Source organism: Stomoxys calcitrans, chromosome 2, assembly GCF_963082655.1.
Source record: "Stomoxys calcitrans chromosome 2, idStoCalc2.1, whole genome shotgun sequence".
NCBI lineage: Eukaryota > Metazoa > Arthropoda > Insecta > Diptera > Muscidae > Stomoxys > Stomoxys calcitrans.
In genome coordinates this window covers 210,791,330-210,804,851 of record NC_081553.1, presented here as the reverse complement: position 1 = coordinate 210,804,851, position 13,522 = coordinate 210,791,330, and the positions used below count along the sequence as shown (strand labels likewise).

The 13,522-nt window shown below is 35.7% G+C and overlaps 1 protein-coding gene across 1 annotated transcript in view; it reads left to right on the top strand.

The window, feature by feature from the left end:
• Window positions 1-5,919: 5,919 nt before the first annotated feature.
• LOC106092328 (mucin-5AC) overlaps window positions 5,920-13,522 on the top strand; it is a 51,631-nt gene continuing 44,028 nt past the window's right edge. The window contains exon 1 of the mRNA XM_059362552.1: window positions 5,920-6,040. The gene's annotated coding sequence lies outside the window, so the exon portion shown is untranslated. The remainder of the gene's footprint in view (window positions 6,041-13,522) is intronic.

Sequence of the window (13,522 nt, the reverse complement as noted above, 5' to 3'; positions counted from 1 at the left end):
TCCTGTCCAAAGAACCGATCGTCGCGGGAACAGAGTAGCCATTGGTTATTTAAAGGTGCCAATAACTCGCCTTGTCATATCGAGCATCATAGGCACTCAGTATTGGTGCAAGAGCCGGTGCCGCCCTGCCTCTCACTGAGACTCTCCGCTCGATACTGCTGATTGCCCACGACTGCAATTACAGATACTCCGGATAGAGCATATCACTATCCTCAACCGTCCCGTCCCAGTATAGCTGTGAGCTAGCAAAAGTTTACTATCATGTTAAATCCGATATTTAACGCAAAAACTTAAAATGATTATATCTCCTTCATTTTATAGTTAGAGTGACCTTCATATCAAGTTTGCAGCAATTTGTTTTGTTGTCCATCCCAAAATATGGAAATGACTTTCCATAGTCCAAAAAAGCATTTGCTCTGTTGGTTTCCTTATAACTAAATCATGCTTAAATGCCTATTTAAACAAAAATTCAATGATACTAGATCTGGTCATGATATTTTACGTAAAACTTAAAATGATTGCATCTCTCTATTTACTTACTTTTTAATTTTTTTATTAAAACGCATATCAAGCTCTTCAAGTCTTACACTTCTCCGATCTGTGACATTAAATTCAGCAATTTTTTTCTCCATTCCAACTTTTGGTTGAAGTAAAAGTCTTTTCAAAGCGCCCTGGTAGCAGAGTTGGTAGTTGTTCGACTTACGAGTGTGAGTAGAGTTTGATTCGCAGCAGAACCTTTAGTCTTTTGCTACAAATATAACTGAGAACACAATGGCCTATTTATGTCTGATTGCAGTAACACCAAACCTAAAGCCTCTTCCACTTTTATGTTTAGTCTTCGATCAAATTAGTTTGCAGCTGTATCACTTTTCACCACTCTCATACATCTTATTCGTTTATAGGAAACGAAATTAGGCGCATAATTAAGGACTTGCAAGCATTTTTAAGTTTGAAACAAAAATTTGTTTTTTTCGGTAGATTTTTAACTACCTATAACCAAAGGTTAAAAACTTTATGTGAGAGCTTGGTTGTAAACATATTGGCTGATGGAACATTAAACATTTTTTACAGCCCAGACATGTTTATAAAGATCTCATCGTATGACTACCATTTAATTTTATAAACATGATGTAGTGTTGTATCTATCTATAGCTGTGTTCGTGTACCCAAAAATTTGTGCAAATTTGTACAATTTTTTACTTCGCCTACTACGTTCGCCTACTTTTGCTTGCAAATTTTTTTCTGCCAAATTTTCAATGGAGAAGTACGCGATTAGACCTTATTATGTATATTCCACAAGAATCAGCGCTACTGCCCTTTGCTTCGTATTAAATTTTGTTGGAATTTGTCTCCATTAATTAGGCTGATATAGGGAACCCATTCAACGACCATTATCGACTATCTTCATTCAACAAGACCAATTAAAATTTGGAAATTGGTTGTGTATCGTCTTGCTATGGTCCGTTTATGGCATATTGGTCACCAAATGACAAGTTAATTTTTGTATCGCGTGTGTGTGAATGAATCGCTCTCGAGTTATAAATCAAAATACCCCCATCCAAATTTGCTATTGTGTGTTTGAAAATTGAATATCATGTTTTTAGCAAAATGTCATAGCTCTACCTGTGTGCGAGTTCAGACATACACACAGTGTGTGGTCGAAGAATTTAGAAGGTTACATGCTAATGTGAGATGTTAAAGTTTTTTTTTTGGAACTAAAACTATATTCCCTGAATTTTTTCTCAAACATTTTCTTTTTTGTGTATCTTAAATTAAAATGTTATAAGGAAAAGGATTTCCATGTTTAACTTCTCCTCTTTGCATTTTAAAGTATAATTACTCCTCCTCCTTTCTCAAAAAGAATTTAATTTCGAAACTCTTTTAAAGTTATTGATTAGGGTTTTATAGGTATGTAGTATGGAATATATTGAAGATAAATCGGATAACGTAGAGTTTGAGAAAAAAAATAATAGAACATTTTGGGGAAAGAAGAAATATTCTAACTCTAAGTTTGAAGATCATACCATGTACGTTTGATGGTAGAACTTTGAGAAGCTTTTGATTACCAACTCTACAAGATTTAAGTTGCCAACTCGGCTACCGGGGCTTTTTGGAGAATCGCAGAAGGTGGAAGAGCTTGAAGATTTTATCGGCATTTGACTAAAAAAATTATAATAACCTCCCAAGTAGGCAAGGAAGAAGATACAATCATTTTAAGTTTTTGGCGTAAAAAAATTGTTTTTACATACGATCCAGTCGTAGTCCTTTGTAAGGTTAGACTTAAAATTTCCCTTACTTAAAAAGTTGATAACAAACTCATGTTAGGAATACAGTTTAATCCTTAATTAAAGTACAATATAATTGAAAAATGTTCTTTTCGAAATTTTTGGTTGCCAAACTCTTTGTTAGCTTAGAGTTTCATTCTTAAAGCCTTCGTTACTAAGTACTTTCACTCTTGAATTTTCTTATGAAGAGTTATAAAGTGACTTCTACAACGTAATTTTGGTATGTCGGGAGGCAATTTTGACTTAAAACTGCCTTTTAAGCCACACAGCTTATTAAATCCGGATTTAAAGCTCTCGTCAGCTGATTTTATAAAGGGAAAATAGATGATCGAGCCATTAAATCCGGATTAAAGAGCAGTGTAAACGGGGTTTTATCCTTTAAGAGTATATTCTACTTTTCCGTTGTGACGTTGATTTTCGTCTCAAATGCTCTAACCTGATTTAGATCTTAGGTGTTATGGTACCTCTGAAACCTACCAAATAAATATTCACATACCTGAGAAGGAGTATCTGCAGTGTCTAAGCACTTGGTGATTAAACCAAAGTTGGGCCAAAACCGATTTAACAGTTGATTAAGAGTGTAAAGCTGTCCCTTATATTATTTATAACAAGAACTACCCTACTTTGCTCTTACCCCGGATTTTTTAAAACAAACGCACCAAAAACTCTGCATTGACCGGATTGATTCATTGACCGGATGCTGTACGCGTTTGCTGCTCATGTGCATAGACACGAATTAAAAAGACAATCACAACAAAAAAACCGCGATCAGGCGACAACAACAAATACGCAAACGCAATACAAAAGAATTATAAATAAATGAAAATAAAAAAACTCAACAAAATCCACTTCCACCGCGCGAATGCCAAATGAAATGAAAATGTAAATGAGCAACAATAACAACGTTTAACAATAGCAACAACTACAAAAAACGCAGACTCACTTGACTCGCGCCAAACGCAGCGCCGCCGCAAGTGGGAGAACAAGAAACACACATCGTACACATACAGACACACACACATCCGCATCACGTATACAGAACACAATTGCCGCAACAACAATAACATTATTGACAAGACAAATGATAATCAACCAAAATAAATATGAACAAGATTGGAAGGAACAACAACAACAACCGCAGCAACGCAAAAAGTACAACTACTCTAATAAGTGGCATTCTAAAGTACATATGTATATACCCCCACTCGCTATGATCCACCGCTCACTCATTCGGCGTTTGTTGTTGTTATTGTTGTTATAGCTTACAAGTGAGCTGCAAGAATTATATTTTTGTACATACAATAGAGAACATATGAATGCTGCTGAGATACGACAACAGTGTGATGAGATATGTCAAAATGCAGGGCGTCTCAGAACCGTTCGATTTGAATGCGACATTAGGATAAAGGCAGTGGGAGGTTCTAGAGAAACACAGTGCATTGATGGCTTATAAGAAATTTTGTAAATATGTGATGGAAAATTTCAAGGGTTTCATAAACATTTTCGTTGAAAAATTAAATTTGTAAGAATATTCGGAAAAAATTGATTATTGAGAGTATTGGAGGTATCAGCTTAAGAAAAAAAAAAACAAAAAAGTAATGCAAGAAATGCTGCTGCAAAAAGAAATTAATGGCCAGCTGTCTAATGCGCTGCCCATTTCCTATCCACCAATTTCTGAAATTTCAAAAAAATTTTTTTTTGTGATTTGATTTTTATAAAAAAAGTTTTTTTTTGCATAGAAATTTATGCCGTGCTTTTATTTTCGTAGAAATTTCGTTTTGAAACCCATATTATACCGATCGGCCTACATGTCCGTTTGGGAGTGGCGCGGCTCCTCCTGGGACTTCACCATAATTTTTGTACTTTTCGTATTCTACTTCCAATTCCCTTTCATTTCCCTATGGGACATGTCCTAAAACTGTCACGGGAACTGTTTAGGTCCTCTGGTGATAGGGACCGGTTCCAGTACTGGTCCCCTTAATTGGAAACAACCTATCACTTTTATAAGGGTTTGTCGCTCGAGGTGACGAATTGCCACCATTCTTACACCGTAGGAAAGGTCCTGGGACAGTTTGCAAATGATGAGGACATTTCCCGTAGGGTTGATACTTATTCTGCCCTTATTGGTAAATATGCCAATTTTTGTCGATTTTTTGGTGTTGGGGCGGGCAACCGACACTAGGGGCAATTTGTTATGTCAAGTTTGTACTGTACTCTTAAATACCTTCCATTTGATACTCACATAGTCCCAATCGGTAAACATGTGTGCTTGGGTGGGTTTTGGGCTAGGGCGTCTCCCACGCTTATTTTACCTCAAAGTTTTATACCAATATTCTGGGTTACCATAACAAGGCTTTAAATTTTTTATAGAAAATTTTATCAAAACTTTATTTTTATAGAAAATTTTGTCGAAATTTTATTTTTATAGAAAATTTTGTCAAAATTTTACTTGTTTAGAAAATTTCGCCAAATTTTTATTTTTATAGAAAATTTTGTTAAAATTTTATTTTTATAGAAAATTTTGACAAAATTTTATTTTTATAGAAAATTTTGTCAAAATTTTATTTTTATAGAAAATTTTGTCCAAATTTTATTTTTATAGAAAATTTTGTCCAAATTTTATTTTTATAGAAAATTTTGTCAAAATTATATTTTTATAGAAAATTTTGTCAAAATTTAATTTTTATAGAAAATTTTGTCAAAATTATATTTTTATAGAAAATTTTGTCAAAATTTTATTTTTTTGTAGAAAATTTTGTCAAAAAATTTGTTTTATAGAAAATTTTGTCAAAATTTTATTTTTTGTAGAAAATTTTGTCAAAATTTTATTTTTTATATAAAATTTTGTCAAAATGATATTTTTAGAGAAAATTTAGTCAACATATTATTTTTATTGAAAGTTTTGTCAAAATTATATTTTTATTGAAATTTCGTCGAAATTGCATTTTTATAGAAAATTTCGTTGAAATAAAATTTTTTAGAAACTTTGGTCGATTTTGTTTTAGAAAATTCGGTCGTATTCGAAATTTTATACAAAATATAGTCGAAATTTTGTCAAAATTTTATTTTTTATATAAAAATTTTGTCAAAATGATATTTTTAGAGAAAATTTAGTCAACATATTATTTTTATTGAAAGTTTTGTCAAAATTATATTTTTATTGAAATTTCGTCGAAATTGCATTTTTATAGAAAATTTCGTTGAAATAAAATTTTTTAGAAACTTTGGTCGATTTTGTTTTAGAAAATTCGGTCGTATTCGAAATTTTATACAAAATATAGTCGAAATTTTATTTGATACAAAATTTGTTGAAATTTGATTTTCAAGTTGAGAGAAATAGATTTTAAAAAATTTTCCATCAATATTTCTTATTGTTTATATTGTTTTTTTCATTTGCCAGTTTATTATTGCGTTCTTTTGCCAATTTGCACACTTGTCATGATTTTAGCAGTTGCCTAACACTGTGCTTGCGTCACTTAACACGGGGCGGATGCCGTTTGAATGGGATGCACACACACACACAGAGGCAGTCAAGAATAGCAGAGTACCGGCAGCAGAGGCAGAAGCAGAATGCTGTATTTCTGAGGCACACTGAGTTTAAATTTAAAACAGATGTTTAGTAGTTCTAAACGCGTCGAATAGTTTTGAAGACATTGAAGTCATTGCTCGGTGATATTCGATGATGTGATGTGTGAGTGTGTGTTGTGAATGGTGCGTCGTATCTCATTTTTTTTCTAAAAGCGCCAGAATCCTAAGTAAAGTAGCAATAATAACAACAAAAGAAACTACACATAACAAAACAAAAAGAAATCAAGAAATCGAAAAATTTGAACTTTTCATTATGAAAAGAGAAAAAAGAGGAAATGAAAATGGGAGTGAGAGAGAGAATTTCCTTTTCAATTTTACGCGTGTGTGTGTGTTGGCTCCCCTTAATTTGGATGCCAGTGTTGTGAGAAAATCAAAAAAATTTTGAAAAACAAAATTATTGAAAGTGAAAATGAGAAAGAATCTATTGAGAACAAAAGATGTTAAAGAGAAGTTGTGATTGTTTTTTTTTGAAAATCTCTTTTGAGGCTTTGTAAGAATCGGAAATCTTTTTTGGGAATATCTTAAGCAGCTCGATGCTTAACTTTAAGAAGAATAAATTGAGAGTTCCAATATGGATTTTACAACAACTGTCAATGTTTCTAATATTTCTTATAGGTATTAAGTGTATTATTTTCTCAGCTATAATGATCGTTGCATTGTTTTTATTGTTTTAAGAATAAATCAGAAATTCGTAAATAGACAAAAAGTGAAGTACCTACTTGACATATAAAAACTTATAGCAATTACTTTTGTTAAAAAAAAACCGAAAACAAATTATAAATGCTTTACTACAACCTGTTTTAACGCTATCAACGTAAGAAATTCCATGAATAAATTGAGTAAATTTAGAATTTGTGACGCATAAAATACCACATATTTATGGCTTTCTTTAAGTTATGTGTGGGGTTTTTATTTTCTTTAGGAACAACATGTTTTTCTGCAATTATTTTTAATGATTTAAAAGTAAAGCCAACAATTTACAAACATTTTAAAAAGTGTGAAATAGCACAATCTTCGATTTTTGGAAAAATTTTTAATTAGGTATATAATTTTAACGAAAAACAAGCTAAAGACCGATTTGGATCGTACTTGGCGCAGTTGTTGAGAGTCATAACAGAACACTATATGCAAAATTTCAGCCAAATCGGATAAAAATCGCGGCTTGTAAGGGCTCAAGAAATCAAACCGGGCAAAATTTCAGCCAAATCGGACCAAAATTGTGGCTTCTATGGGCTCAAGAAGTCAAGTCGGGAGATCGGTTTATATAGGAGCTATATCAGGTTATAGACCGATTTGAATCGTACTTGTCTCCATTGTTGAGAGCCATAACAGAATGCTATGTGCAAAATTTCAGCCAAATCGGGTGGAAATTGAGGCTTCCAGGGACTCAAGAAATCAAATCGGGAGATCGGTTGATATGGAAGGTATATCAGGTTCTTGACCGATTTGGACAGTACTTAACACAGTTATTGGAAGTCATAACAGAATACTATGTGCAAAATTTCAACCCAATCGGACAAAAATTATGGTTTCCATGGGCTCAAGAAGTCAAATCAGGAGATCAGTTTATATGGGAGCTTTATCTAAATTTGAACCGATATGGGTCATTTGCAATCCCCAAGGACCTACATATATATAAAGTATCTGTTCAAATTTTCAAGCGGCTAGCTCTACGCGTTCGACCGCTAATTAATTCGATTCGAACTTGCCATGTCCGGACGGATGGACGGACATGGCAAGTTCGAATCAGAATTTCGAGACGATCAAGAATATATATATACTTTATGGGGTCCTAGATCAATATTTCGAGGTGTTACGGAATGACTCGATTAGTATACCCCCACCCTATGTTGGTGGGTATAAAAATTTGAAATCATGGATTAGAATGTGTATAGATCTTAGTGCAAGCAAAAAACCAAGAAAATCAACCAATATTCGAATAGAAGTACAGTAGTGGGTCATCACTCTCGAATGTTTCCGCTTCAATCGCCCAGTTGTCGATTTGGTAGACTCGTCAAAACTCCTGGGTTCAAATCCTGGGTCGAACATAAGACAATGTTCCATTCATTATAGCTGGCGATATTTGTGAGATTAGAGCCATTTAAAAATTCGATGCTTGAGGTGTCGTTAAGCAGCACGTCGTTCAGCCGAAAAGTATTTCCTGTTCCTGTTGTTGTGGACGTGCAAACCTCTGTGTTGGCCTCCACTAATATAGCATGCGGGTATACTTTTCTTCTCATATGATTTGTAACAAATGCAAATTTGCTTAAGAACATTCCATTAAGGAACAGGGGCAAACATCTCACATATCAATGAGTGCTGTCCGATTCAAGTTTAATCTCAATGATAATGGGCCTTTTTTTATAGCCAAGTCCTAACGGCTATAAATATTTAGACATTAGCAGGAAGTCGATGATTTTGGAGCTCCTGCCCATATATGAGAGTTATATTCCATCCTTTGCCTGATGTAGGTAGTATAGATATTGAGAAGATCAGAAGACGGGAAATATTTCATGTACCGCTTACCAACGGATATCACATTGTATCTTCATGCCCAGAACATCAAGATCATCTGACTGCTCAATATCTATACCGTCGATAGCTATCAAGAAGTAAAATAGAGAGATAGATTTATATGGGACCTGTATCGGGGTACAGACCGATTCAGACCATAATAAACACGTATGTTGATGGCCATGAGAGGATCCGTCGTACATAATTTCAGGCAAATCGGATAATAATTGCGACCTCTAGAGGCTCAAGAAGTCAAGATCCCAGATCGGTTTATATGGCAGTTATATCAGGTTATGGACCGATTTAAACCATACTTGGCACAGTTGTTGGATATCATAACAAAATATTTCGTGCAAAAATACGTTCAAATCGGACATGAATTGCACCCTCTAGAGGTTCAAGAGGTCTAGACCCAATATCGGTTTATATGACAGCTATATCAGGTTATGGACCGATTTGAACCATATTTGGCACAATTGTTGGATATCATAACAAAACACGTCGTGCAAAATTTCATTCCAATCGGATAAGAATTGCGCACTCTAGAGGCTCAAGAAATCAAGGCCCAATATCGGTTTATATGGCAGCTATATCATGTTATGGACCGATTTGAACCATACTTGGCACAGTTGTTGGATATCATAACAAAACACGTCGTGCAAAATTTCATTCCAATCGGATAAGAATTGCGCACTCTAGAGGCTCAAGAAGTCAAGACCCAAGATCGGTTTATATGTCAGTTATATCAAAACATGGACTGATATGGCCCATTTACAATACCAACCGACCTACACTAATAAGAAGTATTTGTGCAAAATTTCAAGCGGCTAGCTTTACTCCTTCGGAAGTTAGCGTGCTTTCGACAGACAGACGGACAGACGGACGAACATGGCTAGATCGACATAAAATGTCGCGACGATCAAGAATATATATACTTTATGGGGTCTCAGACGAATATTTCGAGTAGTTACAAACAGAATGACAAAATTAGTATACACCCCATCCTATGGTGGAGGGTATAAAAAGGGAAGGGGAAAGTACAGAGCCTTGTGGCACACCTGCGGTCAATGTATACTCATCTGATGAGAACCCATCTACAACAACTCGTATAGTGCGATCTCTGAGAAAGATCGATATAAATCAAACGAAGTTACACCAAAATCCACAAGCTTTGATAAAAGTGCACCGTGCCAGACCCTATCAAATGCCTTTGGAGATATCCAGAGCCACGACCTTACTCTCACCAAACTGGTAGATAGAGCGACTACGTCGTTTCGACAAAAATGCCATTAGGTCTTCCGTAGAGCGATTTCTGCTGAACCCATACTGTCTGTCGCTAAGAAGGCCATTGGACTTCAAGTATCAAACAAGATGATGGTTAACCATAGTCTCTATAACCTTGGAGAGCGCATAGCATATCGCAATTGGCCGGTAATTCGCAGGGTTGTTCGCCCCACCTTTTTTGGGGATGGGCTGAACGTTCGCAACCTTCCAACACGCTGGGAAAACTTCCGCACGGTAAGCAAGGTTGAAAAGGTTGAGTAGTGGACGAGCAAGCGTCGAAGAACACTTACAAACTACAAGTTAGTATACCGTCCGGGCCCGGAGATTTATTAACATCGAGATCCGCAAGGATCCTTTTAACTCCACATGTTCGAAAGAATATCTAAGGCATCGAACTAGGTACAATATCAATCACAGGGAGTGGTTGATTGCTAAACAGCAAGGAAGAATTTCCTGCAAACATTTCAGCCAGTAGATTAGTCTTATCAACCGGGTCAGTGAATACCTGATCATCCTTAACAAGAGTTGGGATTGCCGATGGGTTGCCCTTTACTCTTTATATGAATGACCAAAAGCTTTTGCTTCCCCTCGGAGAAGGAATAACTTTGGCACGAAGACTCTGTTCGTAAAGAAACTTTTCGTGTCAAAGTACTCTGGCACACGAAGTTCTTGCCTGTTTTCGCAGCATTTTGGTATTGGGATTTTTGTTCAGACGCCTAGTTCTAAATACATTTACAATCCGGTTGGAAATGTAAATGGGTTATATCGGTCCATGTTTTGATATAGCTGCCATTTAAACCGATCTTAGGTATTGACTTCTCGAGCTTCTAGAGGCCGGAATTCCAATCCGATTTGTCTGAAATTTTGCACGTGGTGTTTTGTCATGACTCCCAACAACTGTGTCAAGTGTGGTCTAAATCATTCTATAACCTGATATAGCCTCCATATAAACCGATCTTCCGATTAGACTTCTTGAGCCTCTAGAGGGCGCAATTTCTACCCGATTTGGCTGAAATTATGCACATAACGTGTTTTGTTATGACTTCCAACAACTGTGCCTAATCAGTTCATAACCTGATATAGCCTCTATAAAATCCTATCTCCCGATTAGATTTCTGGAGCTTCTAGAGGGCGCAATTATTACTCGATTTGCCTGAGATTTTGCGGGTGGTGTTTTTCTATGACTGGCGATTTTCTATTTGAAAAAGTAGTTCAAAGAACTTGACAAATGTGAGTTCCGGGCGATCACGGAATGTGTGCGCGAGGCCGTCGAGTATGAACATCTTTACGGACAGAAAAATGGCCATAAGGGCAATAACAACCAGGACGATTAGATCACGAACAATCTTGGAATGTAAGAAGGAGATTAACGCCTTTCCTGAGGGTGGCACAATTCACATCGTTTGGGTGCCGGGCCAAAACGGAGTAAGGGGGAATGAAAGGGCAGACGATTTGGCGGTGACGGCCAGAGGACTGCCGTCAATAAACTTGGTTAACCCGAAGGCCGTGAGCGACGAACTGTGGAACAGCGAAACAGCCGGTAGGGCGGCGAAAATCGTATGGGGTGATCCGTATCGTAAGAGGACGAGGCTATTACTGAAAGGAAGTGAGAAGGAGGTCAGTATAGCATTTGGTATCATAACGGGACACATATGACTTCGAGTACACTTATGCAAAATCGGTGCGGTAAGTGATAGAATGTGGGGAAAATGATGAGAGGTTGGAGCATATCCTATGTCATCGAACTATTCGGGTTATACTTGGTTTAAATGTTGGAGACCATAGTAGAAGTCATTGTGCATAATTTTAGCCAACTCGAGTACAAATTGCGCCATATAGGGGCCCAATATGTAACATCGTGAGATCGGTTCATATGGGAGTTATATCAGGTTATGGACCGATTCAGACCATATTTAACACGTATGTTGAAGTTCACAGGAGATGTCGTTGTTCAAAATTTCAGCCAAATTAGACAAGAACTGCGGCTTCTACGGGTTCAAGAAGTGCAATTTGGAGATCAGGTTTTGGACTGATTCTGACTCTACTTTCCACGTGTGTTGAAAGTCATTGCAGAAATCATTGTGCAAAATTTCAGTCGAATCGGATAAGAATTGAGCCTTTTAGAGGCTCAAGAAGTATAATTCGTTCAGCAGGACATTTCCTCCTTACTTATGGTAAAATTTGAATATAATTGTTATTTTATTATTGTAATGTTTCATAAAATAATCACGAAAAAAGGGGGTTTCAACGATGAAAAACGAACATGGTATCAGCCGAAAATCTCGAAAAGGCCATAAACGTACTTTTGAGAAATTCTTTTCCCCATTTTGGTAATATTGAAATGCAGTAATGTATGCATGTAAGATCCAATTCGACCTAGATTTAATTTTGTTTATTTAAGTTTCACCACTGTGCGACATTTTTTATGATTGATATGAAACAAATGTCTAAAAATTATTGTTTGACGCTTGTCTTTGATTTGTTCTCATCTATTAAAATTCATCGATTGGAAATCTTAGATATTCTCAGTCAATGAACTACTTAAGAGAATTTATGGTGGCTGGTAGTACGCGTTGTTCTCTTTGGAATACAACCAAAAGCAACGCATCACATATCATTTTAGGAAGAGCTGAAATCGTAGGAAATTTCGCTATTTTAAACTTTTAAATAAAATGAGTATGAGAGCTACAGAGAGATGGGAAGTTATTGGTTTGCAAATAGCGGTAAAAAATTCTAGCTCTTGAGGTATTAGAAATCTGTGTTGCCAACACATAAAAAATAAAAAACTATATTCAATTAAGAAATTTGTACATTCAATAAAAAAATTTGCTGAAATCTGACCTATAAAGGAATTTCTATTATTCATTAACAATTTTGCAATTTGGGTTTATGATAAGTTCTAAAATCCAATAAAAGTGCCCTACGGAAAATGTGTAGTCAATTGCCCCAAATATACCGGTGGTAAACTTGAGAATTAGTTACCTCTCACAGGGAATATTCTACACGGAATGAAAAGTTTCAATTGTCATAACTTCGTCAAAAATTCGCTAATATTGTTAGCAATTACTTATCCGTTAAATATATGTGCTAACTAATGGCATCTCCCTTAAAAATACTTGCAAAGTATACTCATCCTTTTCTGGTCCAAGGTCCCAGGACCTATCCTTCGGAATAGTGGCAATTCGTCACCCCGAGCAACAAACCCTTTTAAAAGTGATAGGTTTTTTCCATGTAAGGGGACGAGAGCTGGGACCCGTCCCTATCACCAGAGGACCTATCCCGTGACAGTTTTGGGACCTGTCCCTATTCCCGTAGGGTGGTTATTAATTCAATAAACCATTCATTTGAAATTTGCCATTTCTTTTAAATAACGTTTTTACTGTTTCAATGACAATAAATAATTAATATTTTTCACATCAAACAAAAACTTTTTATTTGATTGAATTAAAATGCGTATAAAACATTTAAATATTGCTGAAATAATTATATTCTTTCTTAATGGTCCCAGGATTCTAAAAAAAAGAAAAATTTTCGATTGCCGAATCTTATATACCCCTCAGATTATGAACAGAACTAGAACATACTTGACACAGTTGTTGGAAGTTGGTATGACACGACATATGAAAAATTTCAGTCAAATTGGATAACAATTGCGCCGTCTATGACTCAAGAAGTCAAATCAGGAGATCGGTTTATATGGCAGCTATATCAGGATATGAATTTATTTAGACCAAATCGGATAAGAATTCCGCCCTCTAGGAGCTCAAGAAGTCAAGACCCAAGATCGGTTTATATGGCGGCTATATCAGGTTACAAACAGATTTAGGCCGTATTTGGCGCAATCGTTGGAA